The following is a 16652-nucleotide window of genomic DNA, read 5'->3' as shown; positions in this document are numbered from 1 at the left end:
CACAAGAAACTACACCTCTTAAGCAACTGTTACTAACATTAATTGTCCATCTCCTAGAAATGAATGCTTGATTGGCAGTCCTTCCTATCAAAATATTGAGTGAATAAAATCTATCTGCCCAGCTGTACGTACATGTCAGCAGAAGTATCACCGGGAGAACAAGGGTGATTTTACCCACTGTTCTGGGAGACAGCAGTTCTATTTTAAATGAATTAAGCCAAGTAGAGGATTTGAACAAACTTTTCTCTGTTTCATATTTACTATTAATAAGAGTAGAAATATTTTCCTACATCAGAGATGGGCTAATGCTTGATATTTAGGGTGATCTTAGATGATGAATTCTCCTTTAATGTTGGTCTTGAAAAGAACACTAAAGTGGGTCAATACAATGTTAATCTTTTGCCAGTAAAGCTCTTAATTTCCTGATAGAATTGAAGCCACTCTTCTTATCTTTCCTGGAATTTATCCATCAAAAAGGGGCAATTACTATTAGTACAATTCAGATTTAATACAAAGCACAATATCTAATATGGGAGCTCAAAAAAGTAAGCTAAAATCTTGTACATGTACCTGTATGCAATATAGCAAAATTAAAACATATAATGTTTTAGTATAACTGGAGCTGCTCCAAAAGTAATGCCTCCTATTTTATGATGCTGAGACAGTGATGTCAAAGGCAGATACTGGTGGGATGGCGACAGGAGTTGAACCTCATCACCAATATTTCATGACAATTTGTTGCCATGCAACAGATGGCAGCAGAGGGGGAGTCTGACAGAGTGACCTCTGACATGGAAGTGCATGTGGAGGAAAGGTGTGGAACTAAATTCCTCCATGCAGAAAAAATGGCACCCACTGACATACATTGATGCTTGCTGAACATTTATGGAAGCCAACCAATGGATGTGAGCACTGTGAGGCAGAGAGTGGTGAATTTCAATAGCGGCGACAGTGACATGAAACACAATCTGTATTCCGAATAGCCATGCAAAATTTTAAAAGCATGGCATGCAGGCTCTTGTGGTGAAAATGCATGGCTAATGGTGGTGTCTATATTGAAAAATAGCATTTTGTATCTGAGAATTTACTCTATTGAATAGTGTTATTGTGCTCTTTGTACCTGTTGTAGTTTTCATGAAAATAAACAGGAGACCTTACTTGCGGAGCAACCTACATATGTCCTGTAAAGATAAAATAACTGCCACTAAGCATCATTTCTAGTTTATTTTAAATATATATGTATTGGCAGTGTGAATTTATGGTTTTGAAGATATTTAGGTTCATCATTGAAAGCCTAATTGTCGCTTTATCTCATTTTCAAATTAACAGGCCCACAAATACAAACTTTCTTTTTGTAGACAAAACTGGACTGGCCAAGACGAATGCAAAGGGCTCTGGACAGAACAGCACGGAGACACCACAAAAAGGACAAATGGGACACTCATTCCTGCAGGAAAACTCCAAACACACTTTCTTCAGGATTCAGGTAGAGCATAAAGCAATATCTGGACAAGGTAAAAAATCTGAGCCCCAGTAAAGAGTATAAGTCAGTGACTTTTGTAACTTATGCCACAGTCATTTTGGATGTTTTAATCCTTTACAATGAAAAGTAAGGTCCACAGAGGACCTGTAAGTTTCTTCTGTTATATATATATATATATATAGTTTTTCCATATATTATAACTTTTTTTTTTTTTTTTTTTTTTGTGGGAGGGAGGGAGAGAGGAAAGACCCAGAAGTCATTCCAGAAGCACTGTGAATATTTTATTTCTGCTCTCTATGGGGACAGGAGTTCTGGGTATTTCAGAACATACGGGCCTTGATCTTGGTAACAGAAAGCTGGATAAAGGGAAATATTATTCTTTTTTCCTGATGAGTCTCTCCTGAAATGTTTCACATGGTTAAAGATACATTGAGAATGGGATCTGGCTTTGCTGTTGATGTAAGTCTATGAGAAAGAAAGTAATCAGCTGTTTTCATGCGATCTGATAATGAACTACAAGCTGTGTGAAATCTACTTGCATAGTAGTAAGATGTACAATAAGCACTCGGAGTGATTAATTATCTGAGCATGTTTGTATCCAATTTGACAGCAAAGACTGACACAGTCAGAATATTCAGTCTGTCTGGAGACCAAAACAGAAGCATGAATGAAGGAAAATAATTAAGTGCAGTATTTTCCACAATGTTCTTGAATTTGGTTTAGAATATTAAACCTTGGTAATAATTAGTAGTATGTGCATGACTCTCATTATTTTTAATGGTGAACATGTGCTTAACATCCTGAGTGCTCTACCGAAACTTTATTGAAATAGTTTCAAAAGATGTCCAGAATGCTGTAGAGCTTAGAGTAAAACAGATTGCTAATGCCAACTAATGTGTGCAATAAAACCCATGGCAGTGGCACACTGATTAGGATGTGTTTTTCAGATTCTTATCTTTACAGAATAATTAATCTTGAAAACCCAGTTGAAAAACAGCGCACTACACAAGGCACATCTTGCACTCTGATACAATCAAATAAATCTAAAGTACCTTCATATAAGTCAAACTTCTACAGCCATAAAACTGGTGAGAGAAGAACAGACTTCGGTCATGTCTCAGAACAGTAGTACGTCAATGCATTCTTGACATGCAAATTTGCATGCAATCAAAGCTTAAAATGAATCATTTTGTGATACATGCTCAGTTCTACAGACAGTTTTTTTTAAACCTAGTGCATAGTTCTCAATGAAAGCAAAATTAAGAAACGGCAGATCTCATCATGAAGATTTTGAAATATGGGGGGAAGAAATTCAAAGTCTTTGCAAGACTAACTACCTCCAACTATTGGCATGTTGCATCGCCTCTTTGTGTTAATTTGCCCAGCTTTCCAAAATTTGTTTTTTAAAGCTTTTGAAGCCCTAAATTTTTGAAACATAAAGTAGGTTGCCACTGCTGATATCACTCTCTAATTCTTTTGTGGCACTTTATGAGCCACCAGGCTGCTCCCCTGGCTGACTTCCTCCTCCCGTCCATGCTCTTGTGATTTCTCAGTCACCAAACAGCTCTTCAAAACGTGACAGCCATGGCCAGCAGGCACCCGAGAGTAGTCACAGCCATTACTCTGTATCTTTGAAGGCAGAACCCCACAGAAACTATTTACTAGGTTTTACTGAAAATAGCAAACTGCAGAAAGAAGTTAGGATAAGAGAGGAATTATAACCTGAGTGGCTTTCATAATGGAGCATTTGATACCTGGAAGCAGGGGTGAAAAACCTCTCTACTGTTCCTATTTATTTGCACAGAACCCTACTATTTCAGAGTTGTTCCTCGTGATCAATAGCAGTTTAAAGATCTGCAGAGTAAATCCGGATGACTAGGGCTCAAAGGCTTGTTAAATAGACGGCAATTTTTTTCCCGAAACTGGCTCTTCCTTGGCTCACAAACCAGGGTTTTCAGGAGTAGTGGTAGGAAGAGGAGTGATATATGCAGAGAGAGACTGGGGCTCTGTTCACTATTGAACGGGAGAAGAATGAGAGAAAAGCATAAAGAGAGGAAATTGGCTGTGCATGGGTGTAATGAATATGTGGCACAAAGAGGTAATTAAATGAAGAATGGTTTAGCAAAGGAATAAAGGTGTAGTATATATCTTCACAGAATAAACAGGCAGGGGTTTTGTGTAAAGTTCACGTCCCTGTGGACATATCCTTGCTACTGCTATGTAAATAAATAAACTAGGGTGAAATAACAAAAACTAGAAGGGTGTGTTGTGACTGCTTGTAGCTGTGGCTCCTGTGGTTTTGAAAATGGATACTGTCATGGAATAGCCTGTGTGTTCAGTGCCTGTGATGCTACTAAAAGTAGCCTGAATTAGATGAGATGATTAAGCAAATATGAGCCCAAGGTACAAATCACTGAGCTTGTTCTAAACACTAAGATGGAGCTAGTTAAGGAAACAGCATCTCTTTATGTGCAAGAGGAAAGAAATGGTCTGGAGCAAAGACAAAGCCCTTCAAGATGCTTAACAAAGGTTCATTATCATTGCAGGTGAGGTTCTGTAGAAATGTAAGTACCAACAGAAAACATTCAGCTGAAGTATTTGCACACACACACAATACACACTCACTAGGCACACGAAGCAAAAATATTTACCAAAAGTGCAGAGACTTTGTAATTCAGCTGAGTTTCAGTACATTAACATTCAAAGTAAAGATATTTATTTTAATTGGAGAGCTGAGTATTTTAATAATGCTGATTATTCCAGTACTTATGCAACACTTCTGTGCATGTATCTTATCATGAATGGTTTATTAAACTGGTTCGAGTGGTCAACAGGCACTGCAAATGCATTGACTTTAACTTTAATGTTGCATGTTACATTAGAAATGGCTGGCTAAACATATTTAAGACATTTAGCAGTGTGAAGTGCTACCCAAAAATTCAAGCAAATGTGTTTTTAATGGTGGTTGATGTGTTATGACTATCCTGTGCCATAAATGTTATGCATATTATTTCTGAGATATTTACAGATTGCATCTATAGTACTTCTCTGTTTATTAAATTATGTAAACAAACATTAAAACGTACCATAAAAGTAACAGTCAAGTGTAAAGTTCTCTCTCAGATCTGCACAGCAGGTACCAGTTTGGATATCCCACCACCATTAAGCGTTCAGAACTCTCATGGCAGGCAATACAATCAAAATTACAGTTCAAATGAGCAATTGAAGTGTTGGCATGATTATCTGAGTTTTATTGATATGGAAATCCGAAATGGCAACCCTACCTATTTACAGACAGCCTTGGTGAAATCAGGTAAGATAAAACTTAGCACGTTAAGGCCAGCTCGCAAGGACTGTAAAACAGCATATGCTGGAGTGTTCCCTTACTGCTAGACTTCTTTATAAGTGGTATGGGAGCCATATCTGTAATGAGAAATATGATATGTTTAAGTTAAGTTTTCCCAACTGTTCCCATAAGCAACTTCTAATTTTCAGTTGCTTATAACTTTCTCTGCACTTACATTTGCTTTTGACTGCATAATTTAAGCCACATTGTTTTGCATTTCATCTCATCTCATTCTCATAGGTGTGAGAACTTTTGGCAGCAGAGCTGTCCTGCATCAACGAGGTGATTTTTGCTAACTTGGTAAGAAAAATTCCCCAGAGGAAAATCTTTGCAATCTTTGGCTCACTCCTGCTCAGCAGAGATCAACATTGCTGGTGCTGGCAGCAAATAGAGGGTGAGCAAGATGGTCTTGCTCAGATGATGAAGGGTAAGGACTGAGATGAATGAAAGGAGGGAAATGAAGGAGAGAGACCAAGTGAGGTCATAGGAAATGGAAGGGATCTGGGGTGAAAGTAGTTATAAGAAAACTGATGAGAATATTAGGGGCCATAAAGAAAGAATAGGAGTGATGATGCTGGTAAAGAGGAGACCTGGATCAATGAAAGGGCACCATGAGAGCAGAGATGGGGCAGGAGATAGGAAAAATAGCAGTGAGAAGAAAGAGCCAGAGAAATGGAATTAAAAGCAAGAAGTGAGTTAGATGCACATATGAACAAACAACAGCCAAGAACTGGCGTCCTTGGCTCATATGTGCTTGCTGAATAGACCTAATGCTCAGTGCACTGTGAGTAAGGATCATTCTGGAAAAGTGTGGTCTTGTGCCTATATATCGTATACAGCTATGCAGTGTGTTGTAAAGCAAGTGCACAAAGAGGACACTGCAGTTCATATCTTCTTTATTGTCTGACACTCACCATAAGCACGCTCTTGAGGCACAGAAACAAGTACGCTTATGGAGGTCGATCATAAGATGTCCCCCTTAGATGTGTCCCAGTGGCTCTATGCCCATGCTCTTATTTGACTGTGATGAAAAAGATGAATCTGGGTAATTCAATTCTGGAATGGATAAGTGTCAGAGAAAGGTCTCTGTCCATGCTAGGCAGAAAGGTCTGCGGGGAACCCTAAGAGGATGCAGTTTGTGAGGAGTGAGATTGGCATAGAGGAAAGGACCCACCAGGAATCGTCCATGGGGCAGTTAGAGCTGCTTCCCATCTGGTTGTATGGAGGTGGAGGGGGCCTGTGGCAGGTGTGTTTGGCAGCACCCCCCTTCCTCATTCCCATCCTGGCAGGAATTGCGAGATTCTGAAATCACCCAAATCACCATGCAGCATGTCATATGGTGAGGTGGAGAGGTTTTGTGTCTGCGGTTGGGAGTGTCCACAGTTCTCTGTCTGCATAAATGAGAAAACAGATCTCCTTGTCTGGACAGAGCGCAATCACTTCTGTGATTTTACATGCTATAAAAGCTCTTACTGCATTTTATACAGTCTGAATTTCCTTAAATGAAACTTTTATCTCAAAAGCCTCCAGTATTTCCAACCTGGGAAGAGACCTGCTGAAAAATGAATATTAGAGCATTTCAATACTGTCCCCAGCTCTGTTTAGCTCTAAATTATAAAATTCTTGAATTAGCTACTGTCTGTTTTCAGTAGTTTTCCATTACAAGGGGTCAGGCACCAGAGGAAATAGTTTTCTAAATCAGAAAGGAATATTAAATGACACCACCAATAAGTATGAACAGTGGTGCAGAAGATTTATTGAGTAATGTGTTAGGTTGATAAATGATAACATTTATTTGCAATTTGAGGATGTGACCCAAATGACACTCATTAGCTCAGCTTGTGTAGAACCGATTAGTTTTGTAAATTTATTATTTGTCTGGTGCTATTGGAAGAAGAGTCTGTTTAATTGATTGGAAATCTGTTTCATTTCAGCAAATATTACGTATTCTGTTCTTAATTGTATTCTGTTGTTTCCTCCTGAATGTCAGGGAGATTACAGTCTATTACTTGAGTGGGGGAGTGCTCGGTGCCTTACTAACGGGCTGCAGCGAATGCATTAATCCGTACACAGAGAGGTGGTAATAAAGCAAGGTTTCAGTTACTTACTGGGATCCTTAAGAATACAGCTGGCTCACAGAATCATGGAGTGTCCGAGGTTAGCAGGAATCTCTGGAGGCCACCTGGCCTCAAACCAGGTTGGTTATTAGGAAAAATTTCTTCTCAGAAAGAGTGGTAATGCACTGGCACAGGCTGCCCAGGGAGGTGGTGGTGTCACCATCCCTGGAGGGGATCAAGAACCATGGAGATGTGCAACTGAGAGATGTGGTCTATTGAGCAATATTGGTGGCAGGTGGGCAGATGGACTTGATGATCCTAGAATTCTTTACCAACCTTGACAATTCTGTGACTCTATGAAAAACCAGCTCAAGCATGGCTGGCTGGAGCAGGTTGCCCAGGACCACATCCAAATGGCTGATTCTGTTGGTAAAGCTCAGATGATGTGTGTTCAGCTTCCCCACAGAGGTTCCTGGATTTAAGAGCATAATTCCAAAATACACACTGTTGTGGGTTTTGATGCCCATCATCACTGTGAGATGAGATAATGTCTGTTTCTCTTCAGGATCCCCTGTAGTTAAGTCTAGAGGTTTGGAGAACCTGAGAGGAAACTGTTGTGTTTGGGGTTTTGAGGAAAAAGTCCAGTGAATATCAAACTATAACAGTGTCCACCCCCTGCAGAAACTATTCCAGAATCTCAAATAGGAAATAGTGCCTTTCTTTAAGGAGGGTTTGAAAAATCCTAATAAAAATGAGAAGATTTCTGCGAGTTCAAGCTGTGCAATACCCTGAACTAGGGAAGAGCTTCAACAGTTATGAGAAATACTGACTTGTTGAAATTGGGAAAAAGTTCATCTTCACAGATATTAATGTAAGACTCTTCAGAGAGGAATGCTCTCACATTATTGAAGAAGTCCCCCTGCAACATTTTCTAAATCCATTTAGGTGTTTTCCAATGGCTGGAGATGAGTTTTGTTTTGACACTTTGTTATCCCTTAGTGAAGTGCAAACCTTGGAAGATGAAAACTGAAATGAAACCTGAGAAAAATAAAATCCTTGAGTTGATCCACAGTAACTCCATCAGCCTCACCGTCCTCATGAAACAGGGGGCAAGAATTGGCTCCTCATCCTCACCTGGCAGCAACAAACCTTTAAAACATCAAAAAATCTAGGGAGACAGGCATTCAGAATTCCTGCTTCCTGCAAACAAGCTGTGGTGTAGGGAAAGCCAGCAAACACAGATGGCATAAGACTACAGATTCCACGGCTCCTGAGAACTTCTTCGCCTTTTCACACCCAGCCAAACCTTAAAAAAACTTCTGAAGCCTCAAGAACATCCAACCATTTCCTTATACTTGATTTCCCTTTACTCTTCCTGTGCTTCCAAACTAGGGCTAAGCCATTTCAACCAAAAGGTGGCACTGCAAATTTGTATGGCTTTTGTAAAAAGACAGCACAAAACATTGTTTCCTTCCTGAAAAAAATACTTTTTTCCTCATTTTTCCTGCAAAATACTGAGATTTAAAAAAAAAAAATTCTTGGGAAAGCTGAGGTCTGATTTTGGGATCATGGGACAAACTCTCATGTCCTTGCACTGTCGCTTCTCCATCTTCCAGAATGGAGAATAGGATGGAGAATTGGAGTCATGGACTACTGTTGAGAGAATGCTTTTAGTCTTCTTTGTTTGATTCATACCAACACGAAGAAATAAAGGTATACTCATCAGGAAAGTGACCTTTCCTCATACAACCCTGTTAACTGTCCTGGGTATTAGTTTGTTGATAACTTCAGTGTGGACATTTTTCAACCTGAACAGAACTTGCAGTTGGAAAGTATTTCCTGACAAGATTTGCTCAGCCAGTATTTCCTACCAAAATAGGCTCAGCTTTGATAAATTATTCTACACTGATGGCAGTTCATTTTGTACAAGCCAGATGTGGCTGGTACTGATGTGGCCTCAACAGTACCTTGTTTGCATGTGAAATCAGGGCTCAAGATGGTGACAGCAACCAGCTCTGCCACAAGGCAGGACAGCTCCTGCTGTGTTAACGAGGGACTCTGTGCATGCACAGGGCACATACATTTTTCTAAACTATATCAAATACACATGGAGCCTGCTCTTTCACTTCAATATGTAAAACTGCACTGTAATTTTGTGTTGCCTATGTTTTCTTCAGAATGGATTTCAGTTCCATCTTAAGAGGAAATATTCACATTTTCCAGTCTCTTCATATTCCCACATTACTCTCAGAGCCATTTCATATCTTCTTTTCCTTTTATTTCCTTCAATAATCACACCACACTTCATGCAGTTATGGGCAAATGGATAGAGCTCACAGATAAACCTATGCTACTGCAAATGCTGCAAAAGGCAGCTGCAATGGAGCCCTGAGGGCTTCCTGTGTGTATTCGTACAAACCCTGGCAGCGGGGTTTGTGCCAAAGTTGTGATCAAGTAAAGGGTGTGAAGTGGTAATGTCAAAACACACATCACCTCAGGAGATGTGGCCAGAGTGCCATATCCAAGGTGGGCTGCTTAAGTTGCACTGTCACGGCTGTGACACCTGTAGCAGACACGGTTAAGGCAGTAAGACTATCTCTGCCCTAGCTATTTTCTAGCATGTGGGAGATGTGTAAGATGACAAGTACATAGTGCTCTATCAATTACTATAGAGATATATTTTATCCACATTTAAACTTTCTGGCACAAAGTTTTGTCTTCTATTTTATGCAAGTACGTTGGTTACTGCTTTGGGGCAGAAAATGCCGTGTGGCTTTAAATGAAAACATAAACCCGCTCATAACTGTTACTTGCATCTCCATAACGACATTATGCTTTTTGTTGTTCACACATTATCATTTGCAGTGCAAAATAAACATGCATGGTAAAACTGTTAATGAATAGCACTTGGATGCAATTCTAGGAGCAGAACTTAGGCATGATGTGGTGGATGCGAGAAAGAGAAGTTTTGCTAGTACAATCAGCAAATCAAGCCAATGGTGGCATTTTATTTTCCTGATAAGTATTCACCTTTGTCTAGTTCCACTCTACCAGCATTCAAACAATTGTGCATGGTGCTTTATATATTAGCTGTTCTTTTTCTGCTCAGAACTTTTTCTCCTTTTTATACAAACACGAAGGAAGGACATACAGCAGCCAAGCAGAGCAGCTGCAGCTCGTACACAATTATAGCTAGGAACAAACATTTTGAAGTGTTACACAGTGCCTATCTGCTGTGCTAGCCCTACAGCAAATGAAAGCAATACAGGCATTACCCACTATCTTACTTGCACTTGTGTGACCTTGTCCACAGTGCAGCTGCCTGGCCTCACTACTGAGCGCTGGCTCCAGTAGGCTTTTATATGTCTGACAAACCCATTGCATATATCCCCAAATCAACATAAAAATCTTCTTATTTATACAACTGTGGTAAGTGACTCCAAGATTATATTTTCCTTGCCTGTACGTAGAATAAATGATTATCTTTCCTCAGTATAAAGTACATCAGCCCCGTGAGGCTGTGGACAGTGCTGAAAAATAAGGCAGCGTTTCCTCTGTGTTCTCTATTTATGTGTTGTACATAACTCAGGGATATAGAAATTAATACTGCTAAACACCAAGAGGAAGGATGTAGTCATTTCACTGCTAGCCCTCAGATTAGACCAGGAGATCCAGTTATTATTATTTGCTGCTGTAGCTCAGTCCATGGTTTAGTGTCCCACAGTTCCCACTCATTAATAAGTCTATAACACAAAAATTCTTTTCTAAGAGAGCACCCTGCAGGTGCTAGACCAGACCTTGGTACGTTTTACAGAGGATTTACTCCATTTCCCAACAAGGCTCTGGGGGCTGCACAGTTTATGGTAAGGGGACAAGAATGCCTTGAACATATATCCTTCTATCTGGTGTGCTTGCTGATGGTGGGATTCCAAGGTACAAGTGAGGACACCATTGAGGCCCTAGTATAACCATCACAAACAGCTATCACAGAGGAATTAGCATCCACCCATCCAAGCTCTCTCAAATGGCAGCTTCTGTAACACTCTGTGGTGCCGTGGAAGCAGGGAGTGGAAGGTGTAAGAACTGTATCTTAGATACACCACATCTTTAAATCATCTACTGACTGAAAAGTACAAAGATTGAAATACCACCTTCAGCTTTGATACTTCAGGCAGGTTTCAGAACAGTGTAGGAAAGGTATGGGGTTAAATTTATGCCATAGAGTGATTGCATGAGAAAAAGTCTCAGAAAGTGTAGCATATTTAGGCTGAAAGAAGAAGCAGACTGGCTGATGATCTCATTATAGTCTCTAAATATATAAAAAGATTATAGAAGAATTTGATCGTGACCTACCTGGCTGGACTCTGAAAATTAAGGGAAGATATATTGCCCATGACGGACAATGAAATCTGCACAGAAATGAAACAGGAAAAGCCTTAATGATGTCTTTTGAATGAATCGGAGCACAAAGTCTTGAAATACAAAATGCATATATAATAGTTTAACTAATAATCAAAGCTGAGGTACGGAGACTAGAGGTGAGCACAGTATTCTCAATAACGTTTCTGAAACAGTAGCATTGCAAAAATTATTATGACAGCCTGATGGAATCGTTTTGTAGAAGCTATGCTCTAGTCCGTTGACTGAAGTAGTAGAGGAGGATGGTTTCAAACACGCCATCCATAGAAAGCAGGAAAAGAGTGGGGTGCTGGGGAGAAGCCATTGCCAAAGCTGGCTACTCAGCTCAAGGCTGTGTGTGTTGGGCCCATGCCCAGCCCAGGTGAAGGAAATCTGTTATGTGTGTCGTGTATATATGTATAGTGTAACAGTAAGATTTCTTAAAACTTTTTCCAAACTTGCACCTAGCATAAAAATGCAAAAGAGACTGCCAACAGATCTTTCAGTGAGTGAACTACTGTTTAAGATTCAAACAAACAAACAGGCAATGGTTTTAGCTAGTGAGTCAAAATAAATAACCATAAGTACAATACTCACACTGGAGGGGAGGAATTACCCAGGACAGCCACACAACCTCAAAATCAGGAAATTAAGATCAATGAGGGAATTCACTCATGCAGGGCTTTTTACTGAGGATGGAAAACACAGAGAGTAAGTTATCAAGTAAGGTCATAAGAGGCAACAGCATAAATGAATTTAAGAGACAGCTCGACATTTTTATGGAGAGAAGGGATTGAAGCAATCAGAGGCAGTGACAAATCAGGGAGATGGGGCTGAGATAAAATTAACAAGGACAGGCTTGCTTGTGGCCAGAGGCATTTTACTGTCCAGTAATACCTTATGTCCTCTGTCATTACATCCTAATCTGACACTGACATCTGAAGGTAGCAAGAAATCATTTACATCTCTTGGTATATTAAAGAGGAAAAAGGGCTTTCAGAGCTTTCCCCAGAGAAGAGAAACATAACGGTGCTTTTTCATTTCAACACATGCATGAAGCTGCAGTGGGTGCTCCTTCAGATCAAGGAGAGCAATCAGATTCCTATGCCATTGCCCTGCTTTGGTGCTGGATTTGCTCATCCCGCTGTTGCAACTTCTCTGCTTGCTGATGCAGTGCCATACGCTGATGAGGCAGTGAAATGGCTGTGGTAGACTTTGTCAAGGTCCCCAGACCCCCAGCAGCCAGGCACTACATTCAGAGGTGCCTGAAGACATTTTTTTGTCCCCAGTTTATAAGGGCATGATGCAAAAATCTGACCAAGTTAAGGGAAGAGCAGCTCCAGCTGTGAATTTTATCCAGAACTGGAAAAGAGAGCTGTGAATTGGAGAAGAGAGCTGTGTGCCAGTAAGGGAGCTGTGTGCCAGTAAGTAAACTGTGTCTATCCCACACAGTTAAGGAGTTAATGCTCATAAAAGGACGATTGAAGGAAATGGGCCTTGACGTTTTGGAGAATGTAGATTTACATTTGTTCCAGCTTAAAAGCACAGAGGGCAAGCAGAAGCCATGGACAAGGATATTCAGGGTAACAGAGCAACTCCACAGACTGACAAGAACTGCAAAGCTATGGCTGGAAGGACATAGGGCAGAAGGACTTTTTTGGGTATTAGAGGTATTCAGGTGATGCAGGCCCAACAGCCACCTTGGGACAGCAGATCTGCCTGTGGCCTGGAGAGCTGCCCAAATCCAGAGAGATCAGCATCAGATACATCGTGTACACTCTTCTCAAAACCTCACAGAGGTCTTGTGTGGCCGCGCGTTGAGGTAATTGTGTATTAGTGTTTCCGGTGTCTTCTCTCCCTTTCTTCTTTGTAATGTAGAGAAAGGGATGGAAAATGAGTCCAGCTCTTCTGGGTGACCAGGAGGAGAGGAGCACATTGCGGTAAGGAACGAGAGTCCTAAATCCTCTTTGGATGCAAAAGGCACTCTGGGGGCACATCAGGGTAGTGTGCTTTGCAATGTGCATGTTCTGAAGAAAATACCTTGGACACAAAATCCTTTAATAGTTCCATCATGCTGAAAACACAGTGATGCTCCCTTATTGGCAGAATATCTTTCCTTCCTGCTACTGGCTTTGTCTTATTCATATATGCTAAATTTGACACCAAAAAGCATGGCATTTTTTTTGTCTTTCCAATACAGTTTATGGATCTCTATAAATATACAGTGTTTATGCTCCTCTGTAGAGAAGCTTAGCAGATTTTTACGGTGTCCTATTGAAAACAGAGCACATCTCTTTTTGTGTAGGGTTTACTGTAACTGATTACTTAATCTAAACCTCACTAATGAAGGCTAAACATAAATAATGCTAATCTGGAAAAAAAAAAAAGCCAGATCTGATTAGGCTTCTGTTGAACACAACAGCAAGACTACTATGCATTTTCCTTCCACTTTAGCTACTTGCACCGTAATCTGAATATCAAGATCTTAAATCCATCAGGAGCCCAGCAGGCAGCCCACCTTTATGAACAACTTTACCCTTAGAATAGAATGAAAATGGCTATTACGAGCCATCAGGGGATGGGCAGCCCTGCAGGCTCAGTGTGTTTAGCTAATATAGAGCAGGAGGAGGTGGAAGTTCTTGAATTTGTTTTTGTTTTAAATGGCCCCTCTGCTTCCCAAGGAGCTTTATTGATGGACTGTGAAAGAAAGCTGAGGTCAACTCTTTGTGTTGATGAGTTAGTGGAGAAATATTTATCTGAGGACTTATGAAAACTACTTAGCTGTAATAATAATGTCAAATTGCTGCTAAATGTGCTTCAGGAACTGTCATTAACAACATAGCTGTACAACTTAATTTTATTTGTTTAAATAAAGATCTCCCAAGCTCACGTTATTCTAACATATTTTAAAATCTTGCCTGCTGAAAACAGAAAACTGGAGACAGAGAGTAGATTCTGGATGATATCCAAGCTTTGTCATATCCACTCCGTACAGTGGGGACAGTGATCTCAATAGGGCTTTATGGACTCTATAAACAGTAATACTGTAGGATTCCTTTTTGCCATTCTGTGATGCAGCTGCAAAAAGAAATCACCTGCTCCATCTCATCATTGGAGTCCTGGCAGGAAATATTTATGATGGCACAAGGGAAACTGCCCATTTCTCTCTTCTTTCTTGGCTGTGTCGAGAACTGCTCTGCAGTGAAGACGAGCAACTTACAAAGTTATTGCCTAAGGACAGGATGGTGAGCTACTAGTGCAAAAGATGCTTAAGACCAAACCCTGTAAGAATAAAACAAAATAAAAAAATATAAGTATATTAAATAAAATGATGAAATGATAGATTTCATTTACTAGCATCCTACTTCATCTATAAAGCAGACAAAGATGCAAAGCTATTCTATGAGCAGACATCTCCAAAAAAGATGTAAATGGAAGACAGAAAAAGAGGGAAATCCCTTACATGCCAGTCCCACTGCAGCACCGGTCTCTCACTTGGGAGTTTGGAGACTTGCCATCATCCACTTGAGTCTCAGTTGAACTCATCTAATGAAGAGGGTTATCTGCGTACTTTCTTGAAAGGACTGATGAACGCTCATTTAAAAACAGGATCATGTTCTAAAAGTGAAACAGTGCTTTCAGAAGAGTAGTTTTGCATTTTTTATGAGTTAGGCTGAGGTTAGACTATCAGCCTTGTGATGGGGCTGAAAGACCACCTCAGCCAGAAGTGCGATGAAATTTATACTTCCTTCTGAGATGTTTTTGGTGAGGATGCCATCATCCCTCCCTCTACCTTCAGTCCACTTCTCGTAAGGTAATACAAGATTCATTAAGCCAGGAAAACTGAACATGCTGCCTCCCCTAAAAAGCAGTATCAGCTACAAAGGGATGTGTGGTGGAAACACTGTTTCTTGGTATTAGGGCTAATTTTTGCATAACACCTTCTTCTAACAGAGATAACAATGGTTTGAATCCCAGGCAGAATAATTTCTTTTTAAGTTTGATTATATCACCTGAGGGAAAAAAAAAATAAAGATAGTTTAACAATAGTATTAAGAGTTAGCAGACTTTGCAAGGGTTAATTGACAATGTAGGGAACACTTCAAACGGAACTGACACATCAGTTCTACATTAATATCTTACCTGTCTTAAAACAGCTGTTTCCATTTTTTTTGGTAGATCTTATAAAATTAAGTTTTACTTCACTGTTCTTGCAGTCTGGATCGTATTTGTTTTGCATTTGAAATTTGTTTCTTGGATGAATCTGAAAAACTCAGATGTGCAATTAAGACTAGTATTGATGGGCTAATTTTAAAGTGATGACACAAAAGTGTTGTTCATAACAGTGGAAAAAATAACAGGTCAAAAGTGGCTTAAGCACCTACTTCCAGCCAACATTGCCTGGAGTGCTCCTCTCTGCACTCAAAAGCCCTGCAAGAAACACTTTAGACCAATATATGCAAAAAGCACTTTTATAAAACCACTGAGAGGAGGAGATAAAAATGGCAAATACCATAGCTATTATCTGGAATAATATTTTTGAAGTGGAGAGATGAAAACTCAGAGGATCTTGAAGAAAATGTCAGTATCGAAATGAAATGCTTAGCTAGGAAGATGTTTCTTTTCAATCTGGAAATTATATCAGCCAGTTACCTCTCCCTTCTGTGGGCAAAACAAAACTGAAATTCTTAGGACCTGTTAAAAAAAAAATCTGCAAATTTTGGATTATTGCTTTGAGTAAAATACTTTAGCTAACCCATATTCAATTTCTTTATCTACTTTCCAAATTCCTTCACTCTGCATTGCAGGTGACTGACGGACCCTGGTCCCTCGCTGGGGTAGGATTGACCTAAATGGACAGTTCCCTGAGCAATGAAGGAGATATTTCCTAAAAAACTGTGTTCAAGATCTGCTTTCATTTGAACCTGTCCTGAAGTCAAAGAAGTCACTATGGCTTTATCTGAAAGCAGAATTTTGTATAAAATCTTCATTACATGCCAATTCCACCAGGATAATTCATAGTTAAGGTCTCTGAACACATTTAAAATAATCCTCTTTTGCTTTATATAATGAATAGAATAGATGGAATTGCTTTCCCAGACTTTCTGAGGAAATTGAAGCGATGTGTTAAAGTTTTAACAGCTTTTATTTCTCTTTTCAGATCTTAACCCAGAATCAAATATTAAAGTCCCAATATATTTAAGGAAACCAGAAGTTGCTGTTATAATTAATTTCCTATCTGAGAAAAAAAAAAAAAAAAAGTATTGCTAACCACTTTTGGAAAGAATGTAAGTAATCCTTTAGAAGAAAACCAGAGCAAATATGTGCATGTGTATGAAAAGCTTTCTACTTTTCCTTAAGCCTCGAC

The 16652-nt window shown here is 39.7% G+C and overlaps 1 long non-coding RNA gene across 24 annotated transcripts in view; it reads left to right on the top strand.

The window, feature by feature from the left end:
• LOC110399701 overlaps positions 1-16652 on the top strand; it is an 84808-nt gene that overhangs the window by 41854 nt on the left and 26302 nt on the right. For 16 of the 24 annotated variants that reach the window (XR_002439364.1, XR_002439362.1, XR_002439363.1 and 13 more), the window contains one exon: positions 1359-1486. This is a non-coding gene — a long non-coding RNA (uncharacterized LOC110399701). Of the gene's footprint in view, positions 1-1329; positions 16573-16652 lie in introns of all 24 variants that reach the window. The other 8 variants (XR_002439350.1, XR_002439349.1, XR_002439360.1 and 5 more) reach the window with 7 other exon arrangements.

This window comes from Numida meleagris, chromosome 5 (genome assembly GCF_002078875.1).
Source record: "Numida meleagris isolate 19003 breed g44 Domestic line chromosome 5, NumMel1.0, whole genome shotgun sequence".
NCBI lineage: Eukaryota > Metazoa > Chordata > Aves > Galliformes > Numididae > Numida > Numida meleagris.
The sequence above is the reverse complement of the archived record's forward strand: the minus strand, read 5'-3'. Positions and strand labels throughout refer to the sequence as shown.